The 23,708-nt window shown below is 46.0% G+C and overlaps 1 protein-coding gene across 20 annotated transcripts in view; it reads left to right on the top strand.

Moving 5' to 3' along the window:
- PTPRD (protein tyrosine phosphatase receptor type D) overlaps positions 1–23,708 on the top strand; it is a 1,977,099-nt gene that overhangs the window by 1,476,324 nt on the left and 477,067 nt on the right. For 19 of the 20 annotated variants that reach the window (XM_084898451.1, XM_084898446.1, XM_084898450.1 and 16 more), the window contains exon 1: positions 20,352–20,570. The exons of the other annotated variant lie outside the window; for it this stretch is intronic. The gene's annotated coding sequence lies outside the window, so the exon portion shown is untranslated. Of the gene's footprint in view, positions 1–20,351; positions 20,571–23,708 lie in introns of those variants that run through there. 20 annotated transcript variants of the gene reach the window in all.

The raw sequence follows: 23,708 nt of genomic DNA, 5'->3' as shown, positions 1-23,708 counted from the left end.
GACTGTTCTACAATATACACTCTGAGCTCCCTGTTAATGAAATTAGTCTCAGTGAATTTTTCAGCTATACCTTTCTATCATTCTCTCCCTCTCTCTCTCTCTCTCTCTCTCTCTCTCTCTCTCTCTCTCTCTCTCTCTCTCTCTTTCACACACACACAAACTCACACTCACACCTCACACAGATTCTTTTGGTTTAGGCTAACCCAGTGGCTGGCAGACTGCGGCTGGAAACTAGTGAGTTTGCCGACCACCGGGCTAACCTATTACAACAGTGGTTCTCAACCTTTCTAATGCCTCGATCCTTTAATACAGTTCCTCATGTTGTGGTAACCCCCAATATAAACTTATTTTTGTTGCTACTTCATAACTGTTATTTTGCTACTGTTAATCGTAATGTAAATATCTGTGTTTTCCCATGGTCTTAGGCGACCCTGTTAGCTGTTCTCAACCTGTGGGTCACCTAAGACCATGGGAAAACACAGGACACCTGAAGTCACACCCCCTGACCCTGTGACCCCGCATGGCAGGGCTTGATGGAGGAGCTCAAGGTGCACTGTCCCCCTCTTCCCCCCTTCCCCCTGTGCCTGGCTGGGGGACTTCAGGCCCCACCCCTGCCCCTGCACTGGGCCAGGGGACCTGAGGCTGCACCCATTTCAGGGCAGGGCTTGACCTCAGGCCAAGTACCCACCTGGAAGGGCTTGATAGGGAACCTAGAGGCACACCCCACACCCTGGCCCAGCCTGGGGACCTCAGGCCACGCCCCCTGCCCCAGCACTGGGCCAGGGGACCTGAGGCTGTGCCCACCATCCTGTGGGTGGGGCTTTACAAGGGTGGGACCAGCCAGGTCTGGATCTAGCCCAATGGAGGTCAGGGAGGGGGAAGATTGGCTGGGTCTGGGTCTCTCGCAATTTTCAGGCAAACGTGGGTGGGTGGGGATTTGACTCTGGGTCTTGTGGTGCCCCCCAGACTCTGACAGGAGGAAGATTTTCATATACATTTTACTAATTTTCTTTCATCTCTGACACTTCTATTATAGAGAAAGGGCAAATAGCAATATTAAAATATTTCCTCTAATGTGCACAAATTCCGTGCACTGGTCACTAAACATAATAATATACATGCTCATCCATACAACTAGATTTGCTTATTTCCCAACTGTCAACGCATTTGAAAATACATATTGAGATGCTGGTCACCTTATGCTTGCAATAGGGTTGTCAATAATCATGACATCTTAGCAACATTATGAACTGTGTCATGAAGGAACCACATAAAGAGTTCCCAGGCTCATTCTGGAGTCTTCAATTAAGTTCGCTGTGATTATACTAGAACTTCCAGAGAGCTTTCTCATCACCGCTAGAAAGAGACGGACACAAATGAGCAATTAGGTTACCATAATTAACTTTGATACGTTTAGCGATTGGCAGTCTACCATTTCATTTAATCAACCCCAAAACCTTTAGAGGGCTTTTCCCTCAGTTTTTTTTTATCTCGAGTTCACCAACGAGTCTCTATCGTCAGTGTGTGGATGTGTGGCTGTGTCCACAGAATGGCCCTAAAGCCTCCACTCCTTTCCCTGCCACCCTGGCTCCCCATGAAGGAATCCCATCACCATCCACTGGAAAAAAATGGCCTTCATTTTCCTGTTTCGAAAGTTTCATTAGAATCGCTAGCTTAGGTCAAAACAAATATCAAGACATTGATCCTAGACACTTATTAAACATGTCCTGGGAGGCAGGCTCCATGTGGCGGTTTCAAGTACACGGTTTTAGTAGACCTTGCAGTATTATTATTACCTAGACTGATAAATACCGTTATCTCTGTTTTACAGATAAAGAAATGAGGACTCTGGGGACTTTAACAACTCACCCTGTGACACACAGCCATTTATCAGAGTTAGGGATATGTTCTCTCATCTCCAGTGCAGTTTCCACTGTGATAAACTAAAGGAGAGATACGGTCATTAGGAGAGCAGGGCAAGCAAGTAGTTGGCTGGCCTAAGTGCTGAGGGGATTGGGATCAAAGGGAAGAGTTATGAGATGTTTAGGGGAGGCCTGGTGGAGGAAAGGGGCAATAGTGGGGAGGGTCCATTGGCGTTGGCCTCTGCAGTTAGGCCACGTTCCCATTTATCCCCAGTTCATTTGGTGATATCCAAATTGGAACATTGCAGTTGCATAAAGAAGTCTGTTCAACTGTCTTCACACATTATGAGCACCTACAAGGTACAGAGAATTCCCTGCTGTTCTATTGGTTTGAGAAGAAAGGAATACTCTCTGGAGTCTGCAGTTGAAGGTTTTATATTTGGCAGGATGACCAACTGCATGTAAGACACTGGCAAAGCACTGACCTGCCAGTCCCTGGTTTTATCTGCCATGAAATGCGATTGTAAAATGGGAACATTATTCATGTTGGGAATTATGATTCCTTCTCATGTAGGGCCAACGCAGACATGCCCAAGGGGAAAAAATTCTATCACCTTCTTAAAATTTCACTCTAGATTAAAAGTGATATATTAAGAGAATTCAAGTCTAGATAAGATGTAGTTTTGGCCCTCAAAGCCTGAAAGGACATGAATGCCCTGGCCAGGATGATAAAGAGCCCAACACAATGTCTTAATGACTAGTATGTACAGAATCTAGAGGACGGTGTGCAAATGTGTTTTACTGTTCACATGTCCGTCCATATGCACTCTGCCACAGATGGCTCCGGGAGATCAATTAGTTTCTTGCTTCCCTCTCCTCTTCATTTCTTACATTTTTCTGCAGATTCATAGACCCATGTACCCAAAACTAACAAGACCTGGTCTGATTCTTCCATTCTGTAGAGTAAACCATCTGTGCAATGAAGAAGCCCTCCTTTTGTTACTATTGATTGAACTTGATGGTATACTTTTCAGACCTAATGAAGATTAAGTAGATAAGATGATGAAAAGAAAATATTAAAGAGACAGAGAATACCAGTCATTCATCATACATGTACTTATTCAAAAGTCAACATGTATGTATGTATTTATTTCCTCACCCAAGGATATTTCCCATTGATTTTTAGAGAGAGTGGAAGAGAGAGGGAAAGAGAGAAATATCGACATGAGAGAAATACATTGATTGGCTGCTTCCTGCATGTGCCCTGACCAGGAGGAGCCTACAACCAAGATACTTGCCCTTGACCAGAATCAAACCCAGGATCCTTTGGTCTGCAGGCTGATGCTATATCCACTGAGCCAAACCCGCTAGGGCAGTCAACATGTATAAGTATTTATAATTGACCGTTGTGTGCCAGGCACCATCCTATGCTCTATGGAAGGGATATAAGGAAACCAAGCTTGTTCAATTCCTACCCAAAGGGGACTTAGATTCTGGTGGGGTGAGAAGAAATAATAAACAGATAATAAAACCAACCACATATAACATGACAGCTGGCAATAATTACTCAGAAGAAAAAGAAACCATAGCAATAGGCTAGAACTGGTGGGTGTGAAGATATTTTATCTTGGGAGATCAGACAGTGTGGCCTTGTCTATACCTGGTAAAGGTTCTTTCATTCAATATTTATCGACTCCCTTTGAGGAGCTGGATGCTGTGTGCACGCTACAAGATGAATAAGACACGGTCCCTGCCCTCCAGGAGCCCACGGCTCAGTGGAGAATCTCGCCACCTGCTCCGCCGGCAGACAGATTAGAAGTCTCAGGGCATGTAGCTGTAGCAGCACTGCAGACAGTGACCAAGCTGAACAGATTGTAAGTCTTCCAAAACCCACAGTGGTTTCCATAAAATAATTCTCACTTCAAGTAAACATTTTCAGTTGGTGAGTAACACTATTTTCCACCGACAGCACTCACATTTGAGGATTTCCTTGATGCAACAATGACTTGTTTTTCTGATTGGTTGCCAGGGATTGTTTGGGTCCTTGTTGAAATGTACTTGCTTCACTCCTCCAGAGCGACTTGGCTGGTTTCTTGTCGTACGGGCAAATGCCGCCTCCTGTACTGAAAAATGTGTTCTTTCTGAAAAATGTGCACTGTCCCTGGATGGTTTCCATGAGATTTAAGGAGGGGGGGGGGGGGAAAGGAAGGAAGAAAGAAAGGAGAGATTTTAAAGTACATAAAGAAAAATAAGAGGTTTGTAGCCCGAAAACTTACATAAATACAGGTCACATTCTGGGTGAGGGGCCATTCCGCCCCCCCTCCCCCCTTCCATCATGCTGTGTCAGACACCCGGCTCAAAAAGTCCTGATTCATCAAGAAGACAGAGGAAAATATAATTAAGTTCCAAATCCTAGCTTGTCCAAACAAGCGGCTTTTCTTTATTGTGCTTTTCAGACACCCTCCATATCCTGAGCCGGACAAAGGTGGTAATACTGTAACGCTGTGAAAAGAAAACCCAATCGTGTGAGAGAGCAGCCCTGAGCAGAAAGGCCTTTGTCTTCCTGCAGACAGAGCCTTTCTGACAGAGGATGGGAGATCCTATCGCAGGCAGCTCCAGAGTCAGAAAAGACAGGATGGGGGGGGAGAGGGGGGCCCTCCCCGCTAGTACAGGCAATGATAATCCCCTCACTGTGCGGGCTCCATGCTGGAACCTTCTTCCTCCTGTCCCCTTCCTCACCCCTCACCGCCCTCTGGGAACCCGGGAGAGGAGATCCTTTCGACGAGGCTGAGGCAGGAGCACAGGTGGTACCACTTGTTGCAAACTCTCCCGTGTTGGCTGCGGCTCTGAGCCCACCCTGGAGTGGTCTGTTCTGTCAGAGACACTGAAGCAGCAACGTGAGGCCCTCCTTGTAAATCAGTGTTTCCCAAACTTCTCTCATGATGAGAATCACCTGGTGGAGTTGTTAAAATACAGATTCCTGAATCACAACTAAGAAGTGCTAAACTAGAGTTTTTGGGAACATTTAGGTAAAATTGTATTTTGGGAACATATAGGTAAAATTGTATACTTAACTAGTGCTCTAAGACAGAGCACTAATTATACAATTTTACCTATATGTTCCCAAAAATTCTAGTTTAGCACTTCTTAGTTGGGATTCAGGAATCTGTAGTTTAACAACTCCACCAGGTGATTCTTATCATGAGAGAAGTTTGGGAAACACTGTTGTAAATCTGTCTCATTGCTGCTGGTGCCCCAGGCTGTCATCTGGCCAGGACACATTGTCTCTCGGCGGCACCTTAGGGCCAAGGTGCCCGTCAGAGCCACAGCCAGAGACTCTCATTTCCTTCCTGCTCCTCACACGGTGTGTTTGGGCGGTTCTGCCTCTTTTGGGTCAAAGAAATTTCACACCAAATTTTGAATTTTGTGGAGCGATTCCTTGCCTGGCTGTACCAAAGTAGAAAATAAATTTGTCATTTTTTAAAAAAATTTTTACATGTAGAGTCCTTCGCAGTGGTGAAATCTTTGCCCTTCTCATGGCCTCATTCATAGCAGCTCCCAATGCTGTGATCATGTCAGCTTCAGGGAGAAGTGACAGGCAGGAATGTTGCTATCAACGTTACTTCCGAAGGCCGTGAGAAGTCAATGACTGGATAAGATCACAAACTGGCTGCTAAATATAAACCCCTTTCTCAGCACTTGCAAATAATAGCCGCTGCCCGAGTCTAACCCTACCCCAAAGCTCCAGGTAGGAAATCCGCTCCTCCCCAGACAACCAGTTTCGAAGGACATCCCTCGAGATGAAATGAGCTCCACTGAATCTTAAGGAGCCGATTGGGTGATGAGGTGCAGACATAACGAACTCCCACTTTTCAGCCCTGTTAGCTTTGATCGGGAGGATATAATGGCAATCGAGTAACCTCTCGGGGTGGCTTTCCAAATTGGGAAGGGTGTCCAGTTGGTGGTGGGCTTGGCTCAGGTTGTGCAGTTGATTTGTTTGGGTTGTGTGTTTTGAACACGTTCCCAGGGCTTTTCAAAAGAGTGATGGGAACATTTGCTTTAAACGGAATGGAAAGCGAGGGAACAGGCCTTGCCAGCGCTCTAATTACGGAGCTAGCAACATGTGTACTTGTTTGAGAATGGAAAGTGTACCAGACAAGGCGGAGGAAGAGGAAGCGGCACCTAGGTGGTCTCGCCTAGGATGGCTGCCCTCTCTTCCTGGCACGGAGGGCTGCAAAGCACGGGTTTCCTACCCTTTAGGACAAGCAAAGACCTGGCAAACTGCCCGTTTCCTTTCTTCCCTCCCCATCTGGAGGGAGGGTCAAGTTCTGAGGCACCCGGAGTGGTCATTCAGGGCAGGTGATCTGAGTAGACCCACGCCCTGCCTTCCTGGGAATGTTATTTTCTAGGGTCAAAGGGCAAGCACCTGAATGTGGTGTTGAACTTCAGGGGGACACGGGGGTGAGGGGTGGGGAGGTGTCTTGTAACCCCTGTGGCTTTCTACTGCCTCAGAGGGAAAAATGCCAAGCCCTTTTAAAAACATCTCTTCTTGGGACAGAGTTCCCAGGAACTGGAACCAGAAGAGTGGAGGGTGGCTACACCAGAGGGTATTATTGCTAAGGTCGGGATGGTGAACCAAAGGAATTTGGAAAGTTTGAGACGATTGGGGTGGTTGGCACACACTGTCTTCTTTAATTTCAGAGGGGTTCACCCCCCCCCCCTTCCCTCAGAAATTAAAGGAGAAGAAAGTGTGTGTCTTCGTTTCCAGTCAAGTCTATTTCATTCCAGACATTAAATCAAATCCTCCTCTCTCCGGTCTCTGTGAGGATTAGGAGTAATTATAAGGTAAAAATAACATTGTCTGCTTCCTTGAAATCCGTAGTTTTATTCTAAAGATTTTACAGAGGGGTCTCTTTGACTCTCTTCCCCCCCCCCCCCGCCCCCCAAGTTAAAGCAATCCACACAGCGCGGGGCAGAGCCCCTCCCCAGCATCACAGCCAGAACTGGTGGGCTCCCAAGGAGCATGCTGAGGCCCAGCAGGCTGCAGGCTTCACTTCAGTGTCTGGTAAATTCATGTAATTGCTGCTGCCTGCGGAAGGAGGCCGTGGTCTCCACAGGCAGCGAAGACCTTCCTTACAGCCAGAAGGAAAGTGGGCAGGAGTCAAGCCCTCCTCACCAGTGCCAGGAGCTCGGCACTTCCTTCAAAGCGAAGACAGCTGTTGGAATAAGCCAGCTGTGCAGAGCAGAATTGAAAAGCTTGTAGGTTTAGGCAAAATAGTGCCACCTGTGAGTCTCCCTCCCCTGCCCTCTTTAAAATACTGGCAGAGCCCAGACAGCCTGGCTCAGTGGTTGAGCGTCAACCTATGAACCAGGAGGTCATGGTTTGATTCCTGGTCAGGGCAGATGCCCTGGTTGTGGGCTCCAGTCCAGTAGGGGACATGCCAGAGGCGGCTGATAGATGATTCTTGCATTATTGATGTTTTTTATTTCTCTTTTCCTCTCCCTTCCTCTCTGAAATCAATACAAATATATTTTTTAAAAAAGAATAAAAGAAAGAAAAGGTATATCCTAGTAAAAGGCAGCTAGCCTATTAAGAAATGCCAGACCCTGCTCAGCTGCATGGGTTATTTTCCTAGGAACAATACAACAAATCAATACATTTGAATTGTTATCAAGGGAGTTTTCAGAATTACCTGGAAAGCTTGAAAAGATTCTGACTCCCAGGGGTTCCGATACTCAGTATCTAAGGTCTGGGTCTGTAAAATGGGTGTTTTTATCATCCACAAAATGTTTAGGAGCCTTAAAAGAGATGTCTCTTAAAGCTGTCTGTGAACTGCAGAGTGCCACATAAGTGTTAATATTTAACTAATGTTTAACCGATAGGGTTCCTCCTGTTTGTTAGCTAATGTGGTAGGGGCTGTGAGAGAAGGGAAAGAAGCCTTCTGTAGTTGGGTAGGTTGCATGCTTGCCAGTTTTCTATTATTGGAGTTCACCAAGAATACTTCCCTCAGAAGAAAGTTAATTCCTTCAGCAAACATTTTGTGAGCAACATCTTTCTCTCCCCAAAAGTTGTCGTTTTGTACTTCCCGATTTAACACTGCAAATAACACATGGGCATCCAGACTTCATTCCAAATTGTTACCAAGGAGAGGGGTTCAATCTTTCTTTCTTTGTCTTAATCACAGATTTCTTAGGGAGTGGCTGGCTGGAATTCAGGCTAGTCTGATGGCATTGCTTCCTCTTGTAATTGTCCTGCAGGGAACGAAAATCATTAGGGGATGTTTCTGTTGTATTTGAATGAAAGGGTTTTCCTTAATATGTGTGCCTCGCTCACAGCACACATTCTTAGAATGACTTAAGAGAGCATAGCTAACATACCTCATGCACCGTGGAGGCCTGACTGAATGGGCCCGGGGATGAATGGGCATCCGTGAAAACCAAGTAAAAAGAAATGCTAAAAATATATATCCTACTATAGAAATGTGGGCTGCATTTCATTTGTAGGTACTACTTAAAAAAATGGAATCAGTCAAAGGTCCTTTTTCCCCCCACATATAAACTAAAATCACTTTCACAAAGAATCCTAGACCTGGAAAAACACTTTAGAAATAATCTAGTGACTTTCAAATTGTGCTTCTGTGAGCTGTAAAGCAAGGCTACTCCACTTGAGTTAAACATTGGAATCGCTTGGGAAGCTTTGTAAAAAAATATGCTAGATTCCCTATTCGAAAAGATACCGGTTCAGCTCCTATGAGGGGCCCTGGGCAGGCATTTGAGAGGTCTTCCAGGGCTGTGAATGACCATTCTAAGGTTCCAGCAGTCCAATGTTGGACACATGATCTGATAAATGCGAGTATACTCCCTGGGGACAATACAATAGAATATATTAAACTGGGAAAATTGCTATGTGTTTGTGCCGCATAAGCGTACTCTTTGCATAGGGCATTCTGCAGGTATACCTGGGACATACACACATAGTGTTTCCCTTAAAGATTTTATAGTCTCGAATCATAGGTGTTTCTCTGGAAGCTGGCCTCTGGCAGAGGCACAGGGAGGGAATGAGAAAAACAAGTATAAATATAACTGTAATAAAGGGCAGGTGTGTTATAGATGGCACAGGAAGGATTAAATCACAGGAAAATATTATAGCTTTCAGCATTTGCTCTAATTTCTCATTTCTTCTTTACCCAGGGTAGAACTGACTGAAATGAGCACTTCTGACATCCAAAGTTTTTTTTTTTTTCTTTTGGGGGGAGGGTGTGAGAATGGGTAACAGGAATACAAAGGAAAACTAATGCAGGTACCCTGTTCCTTCTTACCTCTCTACTTGGTACCCGCAGGGGTCCTCAAACTTTTTAAAGTGGGGGCCAGATCACGGTCCCTCAGAGAGCTGGAGGGCCGGACTATATGAACTACTAATTCCTACTGTACCACCTCGGCTGCGCTCACTGCCCAAAAAACCTGGCGGGCCGGATCAGACTCCTCTGCAGGCCGCATGTGGCCCGCGGGCCGGGCTGTAGTTTGAAGACCCCTGCTAGAGCCTGAGATGCACCAGGCAGGAGTTCCCTCAGAGGGAGGGGAAAGTGAAGACATGGGTGTCAGGTGTCATTTTCAGGACTGCTTCTAGGCTTCTGACCACTGGCTTTTTGGCAAAGGGAAAGGCAGAGGAAAACCTCCGGCCTGCCTTGATTTGACTCCTCTCCTTTCCTGGATGCTGAGCACAGTTGTGTTTGGGAAAAAGAAATCGCTAAAAGCTTTTGTTGTCTGTTGCTCCTCATATGGGTCTTAACACAGAATCTTCGGAATTCCTTTGTTCTCTTCCCAAACGTAGTCACATGGCACGGAATCTTTCAAGGTGTGATTACACATAAGTTTGCCCAATTTCCCCCGCACTCCATCCCATGCATTCTCATATTTATAATCTGTGGATCGATACCAATAAAATTAGCCAGGGAACACATCTTGTGCTTTCTGTCATCTTTCATCTGATTTCAGCAGAATGTTTATTTTAGCATGAAAGAGATTTGAAGAAACCGATAGGTTGCAAAGGAAGTGGTATTCATATCTGGGTAGAAGAATCAGGAGAAAAAACACACAACTATTTGATGAGATGATCCTCAAGGGGTGGGTGGGAGTTCAACAAATAGTTGACCATAGAAAAGTTTCTGGCTGAGTAAGAAAAATGTACAGTTTTGTTCAGACAATTCTGGAGTTCAGGCTATTGGTAGGAAAGGTAGGAATTTAAGATGGCGAAATGGATTCAGGCAGCATTCCACTTGTGATGAACTTTGAATGCTGGTCGAAGATTTGTACTTGGTTTGATCAGTAATCACAAACTACTGAGTTTTTTGAGTAAGGAGATTATGTAATCAAACTTGTGCTTTATTAAAGTTAATTGAGCAGCACAGTGAGGAATGCATTGAGGCCAATCAGAAAAAGATTGGGAGCAGAAGAATATATGAAAGGTACTGTTGTATTAGGAGGAAGAAGAGTAGAGACATCTGTATTGAAAAGATGGGGTTTCAGAAGCAAGAAAAGAAGAAAGAGAGATGACATTAAAGAATTGGAAACAGATTTAAGAAGCTCAGCAAGAATGGTGTTTCTACGTTTATAAAATAAGCACTGACTTGAACAGACTGTTTAAAGCAGGGGTCTTCAAACTACGGCCCGCGGGCCACATGCGGCCCGCAGAGGAGTCTGATCCGGCCCGCCAGGTTTTTTGGGCAGTGAGCGCAGCCGAGGTGTTACAGTAGGAATTAGTAATTCATATAGTCCGGCCCTCCAGCTCTCTGAGGGACCGTGATCTGGCCCCCACTTAAAAAAGTTTGAGGACCCCTGGGTAAGCATACATATGGGGAAGCGTAGGTTTTGTCCTGCTTCCTGAAATTTCTGTTGGACCTGTTTAGTGTTACTGGCAATTTTTGAGACATGGCTAGTGAATTTTAAAAACCAGGATGCTATGGAGTAATATATGGTCATAAAGAAAAAAACGGTTAGAGACAAATGTCCATTTTAGTTAGTGTGTTCCTAGTGAAAACTGAAACTTCAGTACCGGTCAGAAGTATGAAGGAATTTTTTTCCCTACTTAATTGATCAATTCTTTAGACATCTTGTAGGAAAACACAAAAGTTTTTCACTAAGAATTCTGTGGAGCTACTATTCCATCTACTCCTGTTCAGATTTTATTGTTTCTTGTCTGTGACGGTCTGTTGTGTTTTAATTAGTGAGCCCTAATTATGACCCAGCACAGGCCCAATAAGAGGGCATATTACAGTGACATCTGACTAGCTATGGTGGTGGTATCTAAGCATATATTATCACTCATTGATTCATTCAACAGAAATATTTTTATAAATGCATTTTTATTGATTTCAGAGAGGAAGAGATATTGATAGAAATATCAATGATGAGAGGGACTACTGGGGACTAACCCCACAACCCAGGCATGTGCCCTTGACTAGAATCGAACCCAGGACCCTTGAATCTGCAGGCCGACACTCTATCCACTGAGCCAAACCAGCTAAGGCTCAACAGAAATCTTTTTGAGATCTGCTTACATTTCAGGTTCTATACTTGCTGAGATACAGAGTATGAAGATACTCAGAGCTTAATAGGGTGCCAGTATATAGGATGGGGCCAAGCGAGGCTTAAGTTGTTCATATGGAAAATACAATAAAAAATTCAAAATAATACCAAAATAAACCGTGTTTTACGTCCTCATAACTGTAAACCTACTTTTGGCCCCACCTGTAAACAATAACAAGGGATAGGGTATAAGAAGGTAAAAAAAAAAAAAAAAAAAAAGAATGTGAGACCAGAGGCAGGGTAAATTTATTCTACCAAGAAGACTATAGACATCTTTGTAAAGAAAGTGATATTTCACATAAAAAGGGCAATTTACAGTCAATTTATGTCCTCTTTCTCTTTTCCTACCTCCATCCTTCCTTTCCCTTCCCTCAAAGATTCCCTTACCTGTAGTGCTTACAGCACTCTGTTGAGAGCTTTTGGCTGCAATCAGACATAAAACCGCTCTAAAACAGCAGAGAGAAAACATTACACTAAGCATGCACACCCAGTAGAAATTGTTAAGTGATATACCTGAAGTATAAGATAGGTATAGCAGTATAAGACAAATACAGTGAAAGGTTTGAAAAGTGGCTGAAGAATAGTATTCGCAATGTCTTTGCTGTGTTCACAGTTTGGAAAACTATTTCTTAATGTGTGTGTAAGCATCCACAGGACACGTGGAGACATTGCTGCTTCTGGAAAGCAAGGTGAGATCTGGTATGTGAGATCCTGGTCCGGTCCAGAATACAAGGACCTGTTTGCCACTGGCCACTTCCAGTCCTCACCTGTGAAAGGTTAGGCTCCCCGTTACGTGAAAACTTGTGGCATTTTGCTTCTGAGTTTCTGGTAATCTTTTTCTCAGATGCTGTTTGAAAGACCCTTTAAAAATAATTTCATGACTCCGCATGGCTTTCTTGCTACAAATGTGAAAACAGAACTTGGTTGGTGGACACAGAAGGCTATTCGCTGTTCTTTTCTTCCCTGCTCTCTCTTCCTAACCCTTGAATCTTGAGGACATTCTTCCACTAAGGAGATCCAGCACTCTCCACAGTAGTTAATTGTGAGTCATTAGCATCCTGCAGCATATCCTAGTCTTGAGAGATAAGAGTCAGCCTTGGTGCAAATGAAATTCTAAGCAAATGCTGCTTTACTTTTCTTTCATTCTCTTGAAAGATGCAGGAGTCCTCCCTCATCCAAGGTGGCTTTCCACAGTTTCAGTTTCCCACAGTCAACTGCGGTCTAAAAACATTGAATGGAAAATTCCAGAAGTAAACAATTCATACATTTGTATGCCATTCTGAGTATTGTGATGAAATCTTGCGCCTTCCTCCCCTGACCTGCCCCGGGCAGGAATCACCCCTTTGTCCAGGGTATCCACTCCGTATATCCCTGCCATTAATCACTGAGTAGCCATCTCAGCTACCAGATCAACTGTTGTGGCATCGTAGTGCTTGCTTTCAAAGTGACCCCTATTTGACTTAATAACGGCCCCAAAGTGTAAGAGTAGAGATGCTGGCAATTTGGATATGCCAAAGAGAAGCCATAAAATGCTTCTTTAAAGTGAAAATAGAGGATGTCTCCCCAAAATATACTCAAACTTTAAATAATTATAAAGACAGTGTTTATTAAAATACAACTCTTGCCTGGCTGGTGTGGCTCAGGGGTTGAACATTGACTCAGGGTAGATTCCTGGTCAGGACAAAGCCCCGGTTGTGGCACCAGCCCTAGTAGGGGGTGTACAGGATGCAGCGGACTGAGGATGTTTCTCTTTCACAGATATTTCTATCTCTCTATCCCACTCCCTTCCGCTCTCTCTAAAAACATCAATAAAAACATTAAAAAATACGAATCATTTTCAAAACTGAGCTATCAGCCGTTAAAGTGTGTATACATCTTTTGGACACCTTGTATATGTACAATGGTATATACAGGGCTCAGTACTATCTGCGGTTTCAGGCATCACTGGGGATCTTGGATCGTATCCCTGTGGATAAGTGAAGGGTGGAGTGGGGGAGGGGAAGCCACTGTGAAATTCTGTTTGGCAGTGGAACCAATAATAAAATAGGAATTTAACTTCATTTCTAGCTATGTCTCATGACATTAACATTCTTTAGATATTGAGTCCGAGCTTTTACTCTTTTAAAGAATCTTGTTAACCCTCCCAAGAAATACCCGTGATTCATTTCCATCATGTGCCCCATTCTTGTGCCATTCTGCGAAATGGAGATTGCTTCATCAGTTTTTGTTCTCTGTAGATTTCCCCTCTATTGAGTGATTAATTACTAGCGTTCTGGTGACTTCTTAATCTTTTTCTGTATTTTAAAATATTCATTCATTTAAAAAATTCTCTAGTGTAAGGTACAAAGACTAAATGGGACATAAGTAACTGCAATTACTTTCCTCTCCGTTCGGCTTTGCCTTTAGTACTAGAGACATCGTTTGAAAAATGTATAAAAATCGTACAGGTTTTAAAACTTAAAAATAAACATGAAGACATTCATTTCCTCAGTGTAAACATTAGTATTTAAAAGCTAACGTGCCAAAAAAAAAAAAAGTGTTTACTTCTTACATCACTAACAAAGTACCCATTTCTGTTAGAGATCCTTGTATTTTTAAAACATTTAAATTACAACACAATACATTTGAAATAACAAAACCAAAGCACACTTTTATTGTTAGGAAGTATTGAAATCCCACTGCTTAATGTATGAATTAATGGAACGCCTTGACAAATCACCTGTTAAATTTCAGCTGACAGCTTGTCATATATTAATTATAAATAATTGTAATATACGGCTAGCATAATGCATGCAACAGAAAAAAATAGGAAAGGTAATTAGAGAATATCCTTTGTTTTCTCCCTTACTTTTTGCTCAGAAGGAAAAAAAAATGACCCAGTGTTTCACTCGGTTGGGATGGTGCCAATGGTTAATGGAATGTCCCACTCTACTAAAGAATTTAATGGGAATATCCATTTGTCACAGTCGCATGCTGTAATCTGCAGCAGCAGAGCCGATGGAAAGTAGCATCGTACCATAACGTCCTCTACACACTGCAGGTGAGGGCGAGATGCTGCAGCCAAACTGAACAGTCAGGGGAGAGGGCTTGGCCTAGCTTTGCTGGGCCTTTCCTTTAGAGGAAGATGTGGATTTCTCTCCTTTAAGACCACAGGGCTGCTGACAGCAGTAAGAAATGCTACCCTGCAGAGAAAGAAAGGGCATTGCTTTCAAGCGGAGAGAAGTGTCAATGTTTGCGTAGAACGTCCCAAAATCTCTAGCCACCTCACTGTCTGCTAGGAACTCACCTGTTTGCAAAGAGACCAGGATTGGACGCTCATTTCAATCCCCTGCTAGTTCTGAGTTTGAGCTTTCAAATCTGAAGAAGGGGGATTGACAGCACCCAAATCTGCCATGTTACCGCTGGAGGCATGCACAGGACCATCTGAATCAATGTATTAGCATGGCACCCGACTTACTGGCTTCCTTCTCCACAGTGCGGGTGGAATTATTGCGGGATAGTCCAATTACTTTACACGTGTATATCTTCTGTTCCCATATAAAGCAAAATATTGTTTAGTTTAGGGACTGCTTCATATGCTTTGTGTGTGTGTGTGTGTGTGTGTGTGTGTGTGTGTGTTTATCCTTGCCATTCACCAGTTCTGTGTTTGGGATGAGCTCCTGAAAATTGCTGTATGAATTACATTTGGAAAACCCTCTCAAGCAAACCTTTTAACACGTATGTAAAGATTGATATTTAAGTTATTTGAGGATAATTACCTATTAATTATTATTCCACTTACATAGTTCGCAGCGAATTAGTGAGGCATGCCGGCACCTATAGAAGAGGCCCGGATGCTCAGTTCAGCGCCAGAACACAGCATTCGAACCTGTGTTGTGTTTCTCCATTTTAACTGGATTGAATACAAGCCACTCTAGCCCTCCAACAGGAAATATGTTCAGCAACAGTTATCCAGTGCTCTGGTTAATAATTTATAGTCAGAATAGACGTAAAAACACAGGATTTGAAGTGAAACAGATGTAGGTCCAAAATTCTGGCTCGGCCACTGTGTCAGCTCCGCGAAATAACCTAGCCCAGTGGTCGGCAAACTCATTAGTTGACAGAGCCAAATATCAACAATACAGTGACTAAAATTTCTTTTGAGAGTCACATTTTTTAAACTTAAACTTCTAGTGCCCCTTCTTCAAAATAGACTCGCCCAGGCTGTGGTATTTTTGTGGAAGAGCCACACTCAAGGGGCCAAAGAGCCACACGTGGCTCACGAGCCGCAGTTTGCTGACCACGGACTTAGCCTTTCTGTTTCTGTTTCCTGACTGATGCAATGGAGCTGAGAACACTTACAGAGCAGGGTGGGCGTTAGGACCGGAGGTGAGTCGGTGGCTTTGGAAATTTTCCGTTTAATCACTAACAGTACTTAGTATATACAATGCACTCTTCGTTCTTTCCTGCTTTCATTCCATTCACCTAAAAAACGGTTCACAATCCACTGGATTTCCCACCCACAAAAGGTGCTTTTTGAAAACAGTGGGGCAGCCTGATGTTGAGTACAAGATCCATGTATAACGCATGAGTACTATTATTGTCATTATCTTTAGTCTTTTTAGGATGCCCCGTGATAGATGAGAGAAAGATCTTCCGAGTACTTCTAGGAACTAACTCTCTTGGATGGGTTCCCAAATAGACTCATACTCATCATATGCTGAATTATGCACTAGAGGGGGTTGCGCCGTGGAAAAGCTCCTGTGTGCTATTCATCACAGAATGTTAGGGCTGGTAAGGAACTTAAGAAAACGTCTAGTCCCACTTTTTTTTCCGTCATATGAGCAGTTATAGTTTTACAATATCCTGCATACACTGCTCATTGATAAATCGAAAACACACGCACACAAAAACAAAAACAACGTCTGTGAACCAGAACTGGAAGGTAGGCGGGGATAGAGAGGACATGGGTCATGACATCTGGGTTTTTGTTCTGCTTCTGTCACCAACTTTCGGGTCACTTTAAACTCTCAGGGACTCGGTTTCCTTACCTGTGAAATGAGGTGATTTCACCAGGTGACTAGCCCACTTCTGATGTTCTTCGACTTTAAATCTCCAAATGATATAACCCATGGGTTACAGTCCATTATCACAGGGTGTTGGTTACTAGCCTGCTCCAATGAACACTAATGTATGCACATCCTGATGCTGGCTCCCTCCCGCCACCACTCAGAGGTGCAGAGGAGGTTTAGATCCTCTGTTTGCCAGTCTTCTCTACCTTAGCCACATCCCCCCCTCTTTTGCATAATAATAGCTCAGACTCTAACCCATCTCCTTCCACCTCTAGTTCTTTCTTCCAGGTGTTTGCTTCTAGTGAGGTGGGAAACACCTATGACCTCAAGGTGCCAGGAAAGTTGGGTCTTAGGTCACTTACCTGTATTGTCCTCCACCTCCTCTGATTTCTTTCCACCTGCTTGTTACTCACCTTGGTAATGATGATCACTAAGTTCTCTAGCTAGTTTAACTTGCTGCCAGGGGTGTGTGTGAGTAGTTCCTTGACTCTGCTCCCAGATGGCTCTCAGTTGTCCCAGCTGTCATCTTCTTAAGGTCAGTTTTGGTCAGATCTTCAATTAGGCAGAGGTATGTGTGTCTCTTTACCAAAGACAATAGCAGAGGAATACCAGGGCTTTAAACACTTTTTTTGGTTTTCCTAGTATCTAACTTTTTAAAAAATATATATTTTTATTGATTTCAGAGAGGCAGGGAGAAGGAGAGAGAGAGAAACCTCAATGATGAGAGAGAATCATTGATCGGCTGCCTCTGGCATGTTCATGTTTCACATTGGGGATTGAGCCTGCATGTGCCCTGACTGGGAATCAACCCGTGACATCCTGGTTCAGAGGTCGATGCTTGACCAATGAGCAACACTGGCCCTAGTATCCAGCTTTTGCAAGAGGAAAATGGGACTCACCAGTTGATGGGGGAAGATGCATCAGCGAGAACGCCAAATCAGAAATTACACCTTGAGTGAGAAGCACCTATGTGGATGTTCAGATTTCTTGATTTATCCTCAGGGCACAGGGGGCAGGAATCCATCATACCTGCTCAGCCATGCAGTTCCTCGTGTCATGAGAAAGTTCGAAGGGTAAACCTGGCACTGGAATCCTGCACAAGAATATATTTCTTCTTGGTTTCCTCTAGAAGGCTAATCATAAAAAAATAAAAAGAACAAGCAACGTCATCCCAAGATGATCCTCCTCACCTCCCTTCAGACTGCTGGAAAACTAACTTCCTTTAGCATGAGTCCTTTCAAAACTATGTGACTTCACCTGACAAGATCGGCTCAGTGGATAGAGAGTTGGCCTGCAGACTGAAAGGTCCCAGGTTCGATTCTAGTCAAGGGCATGCACCTTGGTTGTGGGCACATCCAAGGGGGTGTGCAGGAGGCAGCTGATTGATGTTTCTCTCTCATCACATCAATGTTTCTAACTCTCTATCCTTCTCCCTTCCTCTCTTTAAAATATCAATAAAATATATTAAACTCACACACACACACACACACACACACAAACACAACTACATGACTTCTTTTTTTTTTCTTCTAAATATATTTTATTGATTTTGTACAGAGAGGAAGGGAGAGAGATAGTTAGAAACATCGATGAGAGAGAGTCATCGATCAGCTGCCTCTTGCACACCCCCTACTGGGGATATGCCCGCAACCAAGGTACATGCCCTTGACCGGAATCAAACCCAGGACCTTTCCGTCCCCAAGCCGACGCTCTATCCATTGAGCCAAACCGGTTTCGGCACATGACTTCTTCTTGGAGCTGCAGCAGGTAGAGAATCACTGAGAATCCTTCAGTGCCTTCAGGAACACAGCATGCAGATGGTGGAAACAAGTGGGCAGCTGGAGACAATGGCCAGGATGCAGGCTCCTGAGGCTGAATCTACAGCGGCTGTCTGCTTACCTTTGCTCTTGCACACACTCCCTCCAGCCTGCAGGAACAAGTATTGTGTGTGTGTGTCCTAACCTGAGCACAGAATGAGTAAAGGAAGTGGCTGGAGGCCCTGCCTCTCTTTTACTTAACCGTTTTGACCACATTTAGAATAACATTTTGGTAGGCCAACAAATCGCCAGTGGAGGTTCCCAGCTAGCTGCTGACTTGGTCCCCATGCTAGAGACATCCTGGGAGCAAGGGTTAAAATCACTTCTTAGCTAACAACCCACACAGCCTGTTCCGTGGATAAAGGATTCTGTGGATGAAGCCAGGGGCCCCAACACGGGGTGCTTGTCTAGAGAGAGAGGGTTTCATGGTGTCCTTCTGAGAAGCCAGGAATCACTGAATTTCCAAGATCAGAAAAGCAAGTGGCATGGAAGCCAAGCAAGAAGATCACAGGAAGGTTGATTCAGTACTTCCTCTTACTCTCTGACTCTGAAGTGGATCCTACAAGCATCCCCAATGAATGAATGAAGCAGCCCGGGTGGAGTGGGGTGGACACAAACTGTGTCTCATCCACCCTGCTCTCCTTGTATCTTCACTGCTGTGAATGGGGCTCCGCCAGCATCATTGTTCCTGCCTCCGCCAGGACACGGAGCAGGAAGCGCCTGGGTGTGCATCTCTGAAGGGGATGAGTGAATTTGTTAAAGAGGGTCTTTTCTGGCCTGGTGGATGGATGCTGGGGAGTGACGTCAGCCAGAGAGAGAGAGAGAGAGAGAGAGAGAGAGAGAGAGAGAGAGAGAGAGAGAGAGGGAGGGAGGGAGGGAGGGAGGGAGGGAGGGAGGGAGAGAGAGAGAGAGAGAGAGAGAGAGAGAGAGAGAGAGAGAGAGAGAGAGAGAGAGAGAGAGATGAGAATATGAATGAGAATGAGTTGTGCCTCTTGTGCCTAGTCTGCCTGCCCGCCCCTCCTTCATCCAGCTCAGCTCTCAGGCCCTGTCACTGGGTCAGTGGTCCAGACTCGGATACGCCCGCGGGCGCAGCGGCCCTGCTCTGCCCGCCCGGGCGCACCCACACTCCCACCCTCCCAACGGCAGCGCGCGCACAGCCCCCCAGCGCCGGGCCCCGCGATTCAGATTCCCAATTCCGTGGGATCCCCAGCACGTCCTGAGGATTTGAGAAAAGGAAACAAAGAGGGAAGCTTTCCCAATCACTTTCCTAAGCTTTCTTATTGAATCCCCCCCCCCCCCCCACACACACACACACCCCGCACCACCTGGCCTCCAACCACAGCCACCAGGTTCGCGCTGGGTCCAGGGACTGGGCTGGACTGGCCACCCCACCTCCAGGATCCACTCCAGCCGTCTGCAGGGAGGCGTTGCCTCGCTCCCTCTCCCCGCCCCCCTCCCCGGCCCCCCCTCCCGCCTAAAGCCAGCCTCAGTTTCTGGTTACCTCTCGCGTGCGCCTCACTTTGGGGGGAAGCAGAGAAGGGGAGGGAGGCGCTGAGGGGGGCAGCCAGCCGAGTTGCTATTTGTGGGCAAAAAAAAAAAAAAAAAAAATCCTCTTAAAAAGAAGCAGCAGCAAGAAAGCGCGCACAGAGAGGCAGGGGGAGGAGGAGAAGAGCCGCGGCTCCGGACCCCCGGAACCCCCGGAGCCCCCAGCCGCGAGCTGAGCGGCGAGGCGCGGGCGGAGGGAGCAGCGGGCGCGAGCGGAGACTCCCGGCGGCGGCGGCGGCGGCGGCCGAGGAGGAGCGCGGGGCGCGCAGGAGCAGCGGGAGGAGCAGGAGAAGCAGGAGCAGCGGGAGGAGGAGGAGGAGACACCAGCCGCCGCGGAAGCCGCGGGCTCCGGAGAGCCAGGAGGACGGCCCGGGCAGAGGAGGCGGAGGCGGCGGAGGAGGCGGAGGAGGAGGAGGAGGAGGAGGAGAGGGAGTAGGGGTGGAGGGAGGGAGGGCGGGGGACGCGCTCTCCTGGATGCTGGATTTCGGGATTTCGGACTCACTCGCGGACTCTCCGGCACTTCCCCGCTCCGGACTGGGCTGGCCGCGCGGGGGCCGGGCGGCGGCGGCGGCGGCGGCTGGGGGCTCCGCGGGGCTGAGCCGGCGCTGGAGGGAGGCGGCGGCCGTGGCGGGGCGCGAAGGCGCTGGAGCAAAGTGCTGCTGGCGAAGCGGGAGGCGGTGGCGGCGGCTGTCCGGAGCCAACATGATCAGGTGAGCCCCCCGAGCGGACCCAGTACTCCCCCCCCCCCCCATGGTCCCCTGTGCTTCCCCCATTCTGCGCGCGGGGCTCCCGGCTCCCGCGCCCCGCGTCTCCCCGCGGAGCTCACACTCCGGCGCCCCGGAGCCCGGCGCCCCGGCGGCAGCGGAGCGCACACACTTTGCTCTTCAGAGCCTCCTCGGGCAGAGGTCCTCCTGGCACGGTTTGCTTCTCGCTGGAAACCCTCGGACCCAGGGAGAGGAGCAATGCCATGAGGGGGTTTGGGTGTGTGTAAGTGTGCGACCCCCGCTGCTCCCTCCTGGGTGGGCGTCGTGGTGGGGAAATGGGGGAGCGGCGGGAGGCACCCCGACCCTGCCAGGGATCCTGTGCCAGGGCATCGATGTTACCTATGCCTTCCCCTGTGGCCGGGGTGCCTGTGTGAAGGAGGGCTGGGGAAGGTGGAGGGGGCGATTTCTTTTTTATTTATTTTTCCTTCTTTCTTTCCTCCGAACTAGTGGGGAGAAGGAGACATAGCAGGAATCAAAGTCGAGGCGGCTGCCTTAGATAGAGGAGGGGGGATTGTTGGGGAGACCTTTTTTTCATGGCAGAATCAAAGCCCTGAGCTCTAGGATGGGAATCTGCTGTGCCTACACACACCGTTCCGCGTTCCGCGGGGAGGGGAAACGCAGACTTTGTCGTGAGAAGTCCAAGTTGTAGGTAGGGGATGGCGTTTAAAAGAAAGCCGCGGACGGACAACCCAAAGGTTCCTTTGCGTTTGCATGGATTGATTGTAGCTCTTTGATAGGGAGGGAGGCAAACTTGCTTATCTTCGAGGCTGATTTCCATGGAGAGGCATTATCAGGTGCAGGCAGTTATCTTGCGGTTAAACAAACAGTCCTGAGCGCGGAGTGGGAGCCGGGCTGCTCTCATTAACTGGGCTTTCGTGATTTTTGGCTGCTCCAGGATGGCGAATAGTAGTTCCATTCTCCAAAACCGGGACCATCGCGGACCCACTTGTATTGTTCCAGCTCGCCTCCTGGCACAGGACTTGCTACATGTCTGCTCTGTTTTCCCAAATTCTTGGAGGGATCTGCCAGACCCATCTACTACTCAGGCATCCGTTCCCCAGGGATCACTCCCCTGCAGTTTTTCCTCTTAAAGTTTATTTATTTTATTTCGGTGACATGCCCAGAGACACAGTGCCAGCAACTTACCGGAGCGTGGAGCACACATTAAAAGCCTCTCCTCTGAAACTGCTGGCGATGAGAGGCTGATCCGCTGCTGGACTTCCCTGTCCACAGATGCGGACCTTCCCGTTGGGTGTGATCTCTCCAGCCACCCTGAATCACACCTATGGGGAGTTAGTCCCACCACGGAGACTTCTGCCCGGTTTGGCTGTTCTGTCTTTGCTTCGGAGTGTACACACTCACCAGTCAACTGGAGTAAAACCAGGGTGATGTACCAAAAACTTGAAATGTTCTGATTTAAAGGAATATTTATAGGTTATTCCAACTTAACTAGTCTTACATCGGTAATAGGAGTATATCCAGGACAGTGCTTAGTAGATAGTGTACTTATTTTGGGAACATTCTGGTATATGGTGCAGAGAGAGATCATGTTATTGATATAGCACAAGGCGTACATGTTCAGTGCTGGATGTCCGAATTCTAGAATCAAACGTCCTAAATGGACAGCGGAAAGGATATTTTCTTACCTCCCACCTCCCATAATTATGTCCCTGTGCTTTGCTTTTCCACGAGCTAGCAATTCGGTGACAGATTTCTTAAACTCACCCTCTTGCTATCAGCTATTATTGTACTTTCAAAGTGTGAAATTGACAAGCTGGTCAGTTTCTTGAATTCAGCTGTCAGATTGTGTCCGGTTAAAAATTGCTAAAAGCTGTAAATGCGCCTGCCTGGACTTCTCTTTTGTAAAGGGAACGGGATGAGGATTAAGCAGTGCTAGTAATTGTAGGTCTTTTAAAATAGGTGCACTCCAACGTGAGTTTAATCACCGGCTGTTGTTGGGAAATATCTTTTGATTTCTGCCGTTGCAAAAGTGGCATTCAGGTTGCATCTATATTTCATTTTAAATAGTGAGCACTTTACATAGAAATAATCTATTCTTACAACCCACAGTGCTAATGGTATAAGAGGAATGAAGTTCGAAGAGGAAAAGTGTCCCTTGAATATATTTTAATATAATATATATATCGCACACACATGAGTAACATAGTACTTTTATAATGACATGTAAAGAGGTGGATGAATTAACTATTTTTTGTGGAGGTTATGTAACACATTCCTCTTGGACCAGTGCAGTTATAGTTATTAAAGTAATGAAATGCCATGATCCATCTTAATATGTATGTATCTCAGTAGATAACCATGACAGTAAAACTGCTTAAAGTATTAAGCACAATGATTTGATTTGCCTTTTGAGATTGACATTCACTTAAAGCCAGCCCATCTCCAAGTGGAGAACTAAGAATTGGAATCCCCTCATCTGCTGCTATTTGCTAAGCCACTAGGGGCCTGTCTAACTGTTCTTATATTCAGGAGCTATCCTTGGACGGCACATGCAAAGCCTTCCTAGAGAGACATTAAAAAAATTCAAGCAGGCAGTCCCCTAAGTTTTTGTTTTCTCTTTTTAAACCTATTTACTCATGCTTTGTTGCTAGAGACATTGATTGAAGAGCTTTTTAAGAACGTTATTTAGAACTTCTTTAAAACTAGGGTGGTGTAACGGCGATTTTTCATAGAGAGTGTGAAACGCAGAAGAGGTATTTGTGCAAATTCATATGTGATCCCAATGTTTCAGTGTATGTCAGGGATTAACAAGCGGGAACATTAATAACAGATAAAGAATGTTATTTGCATAATGCAGGGTTCAAAGAATAATGAAGCAGAATGACTTTAAGGAACATGTGGTCATAGATTGATGGCGTGATTAAACTCGCTCTGTAAGTGCTGTGCAAGTTTGTATGGAAGGAGCATCTGAGGCTGGGGCTGCCGTTTAGTCAGCACTTGGGGGACCTGGGCTGAAGATGCTCTATACATTTTTAAGTGTCAGTTTCACAAATTTGAAATCGACCAGCCGCGGCAGTCCTGATAGACATTAGGCAATGAGGTCAAGTATACTTACACTGTTCT

This window comes from Pipistrellus hanaki (assembly GCF_964339955.1).
Source record: "Pipistrellus hanaki genome assembly, chromosome: 11".
Lineage (NCBI taxonomy): Eukaryota > Metazoa > Chordata > Mammalia > Chiroptera > Vespertilionidae > Pipistrellus > Pipistrellus hanaki.
This window is presented reverse-complemented; position numbering and strand designations above follow the sequence as displayed.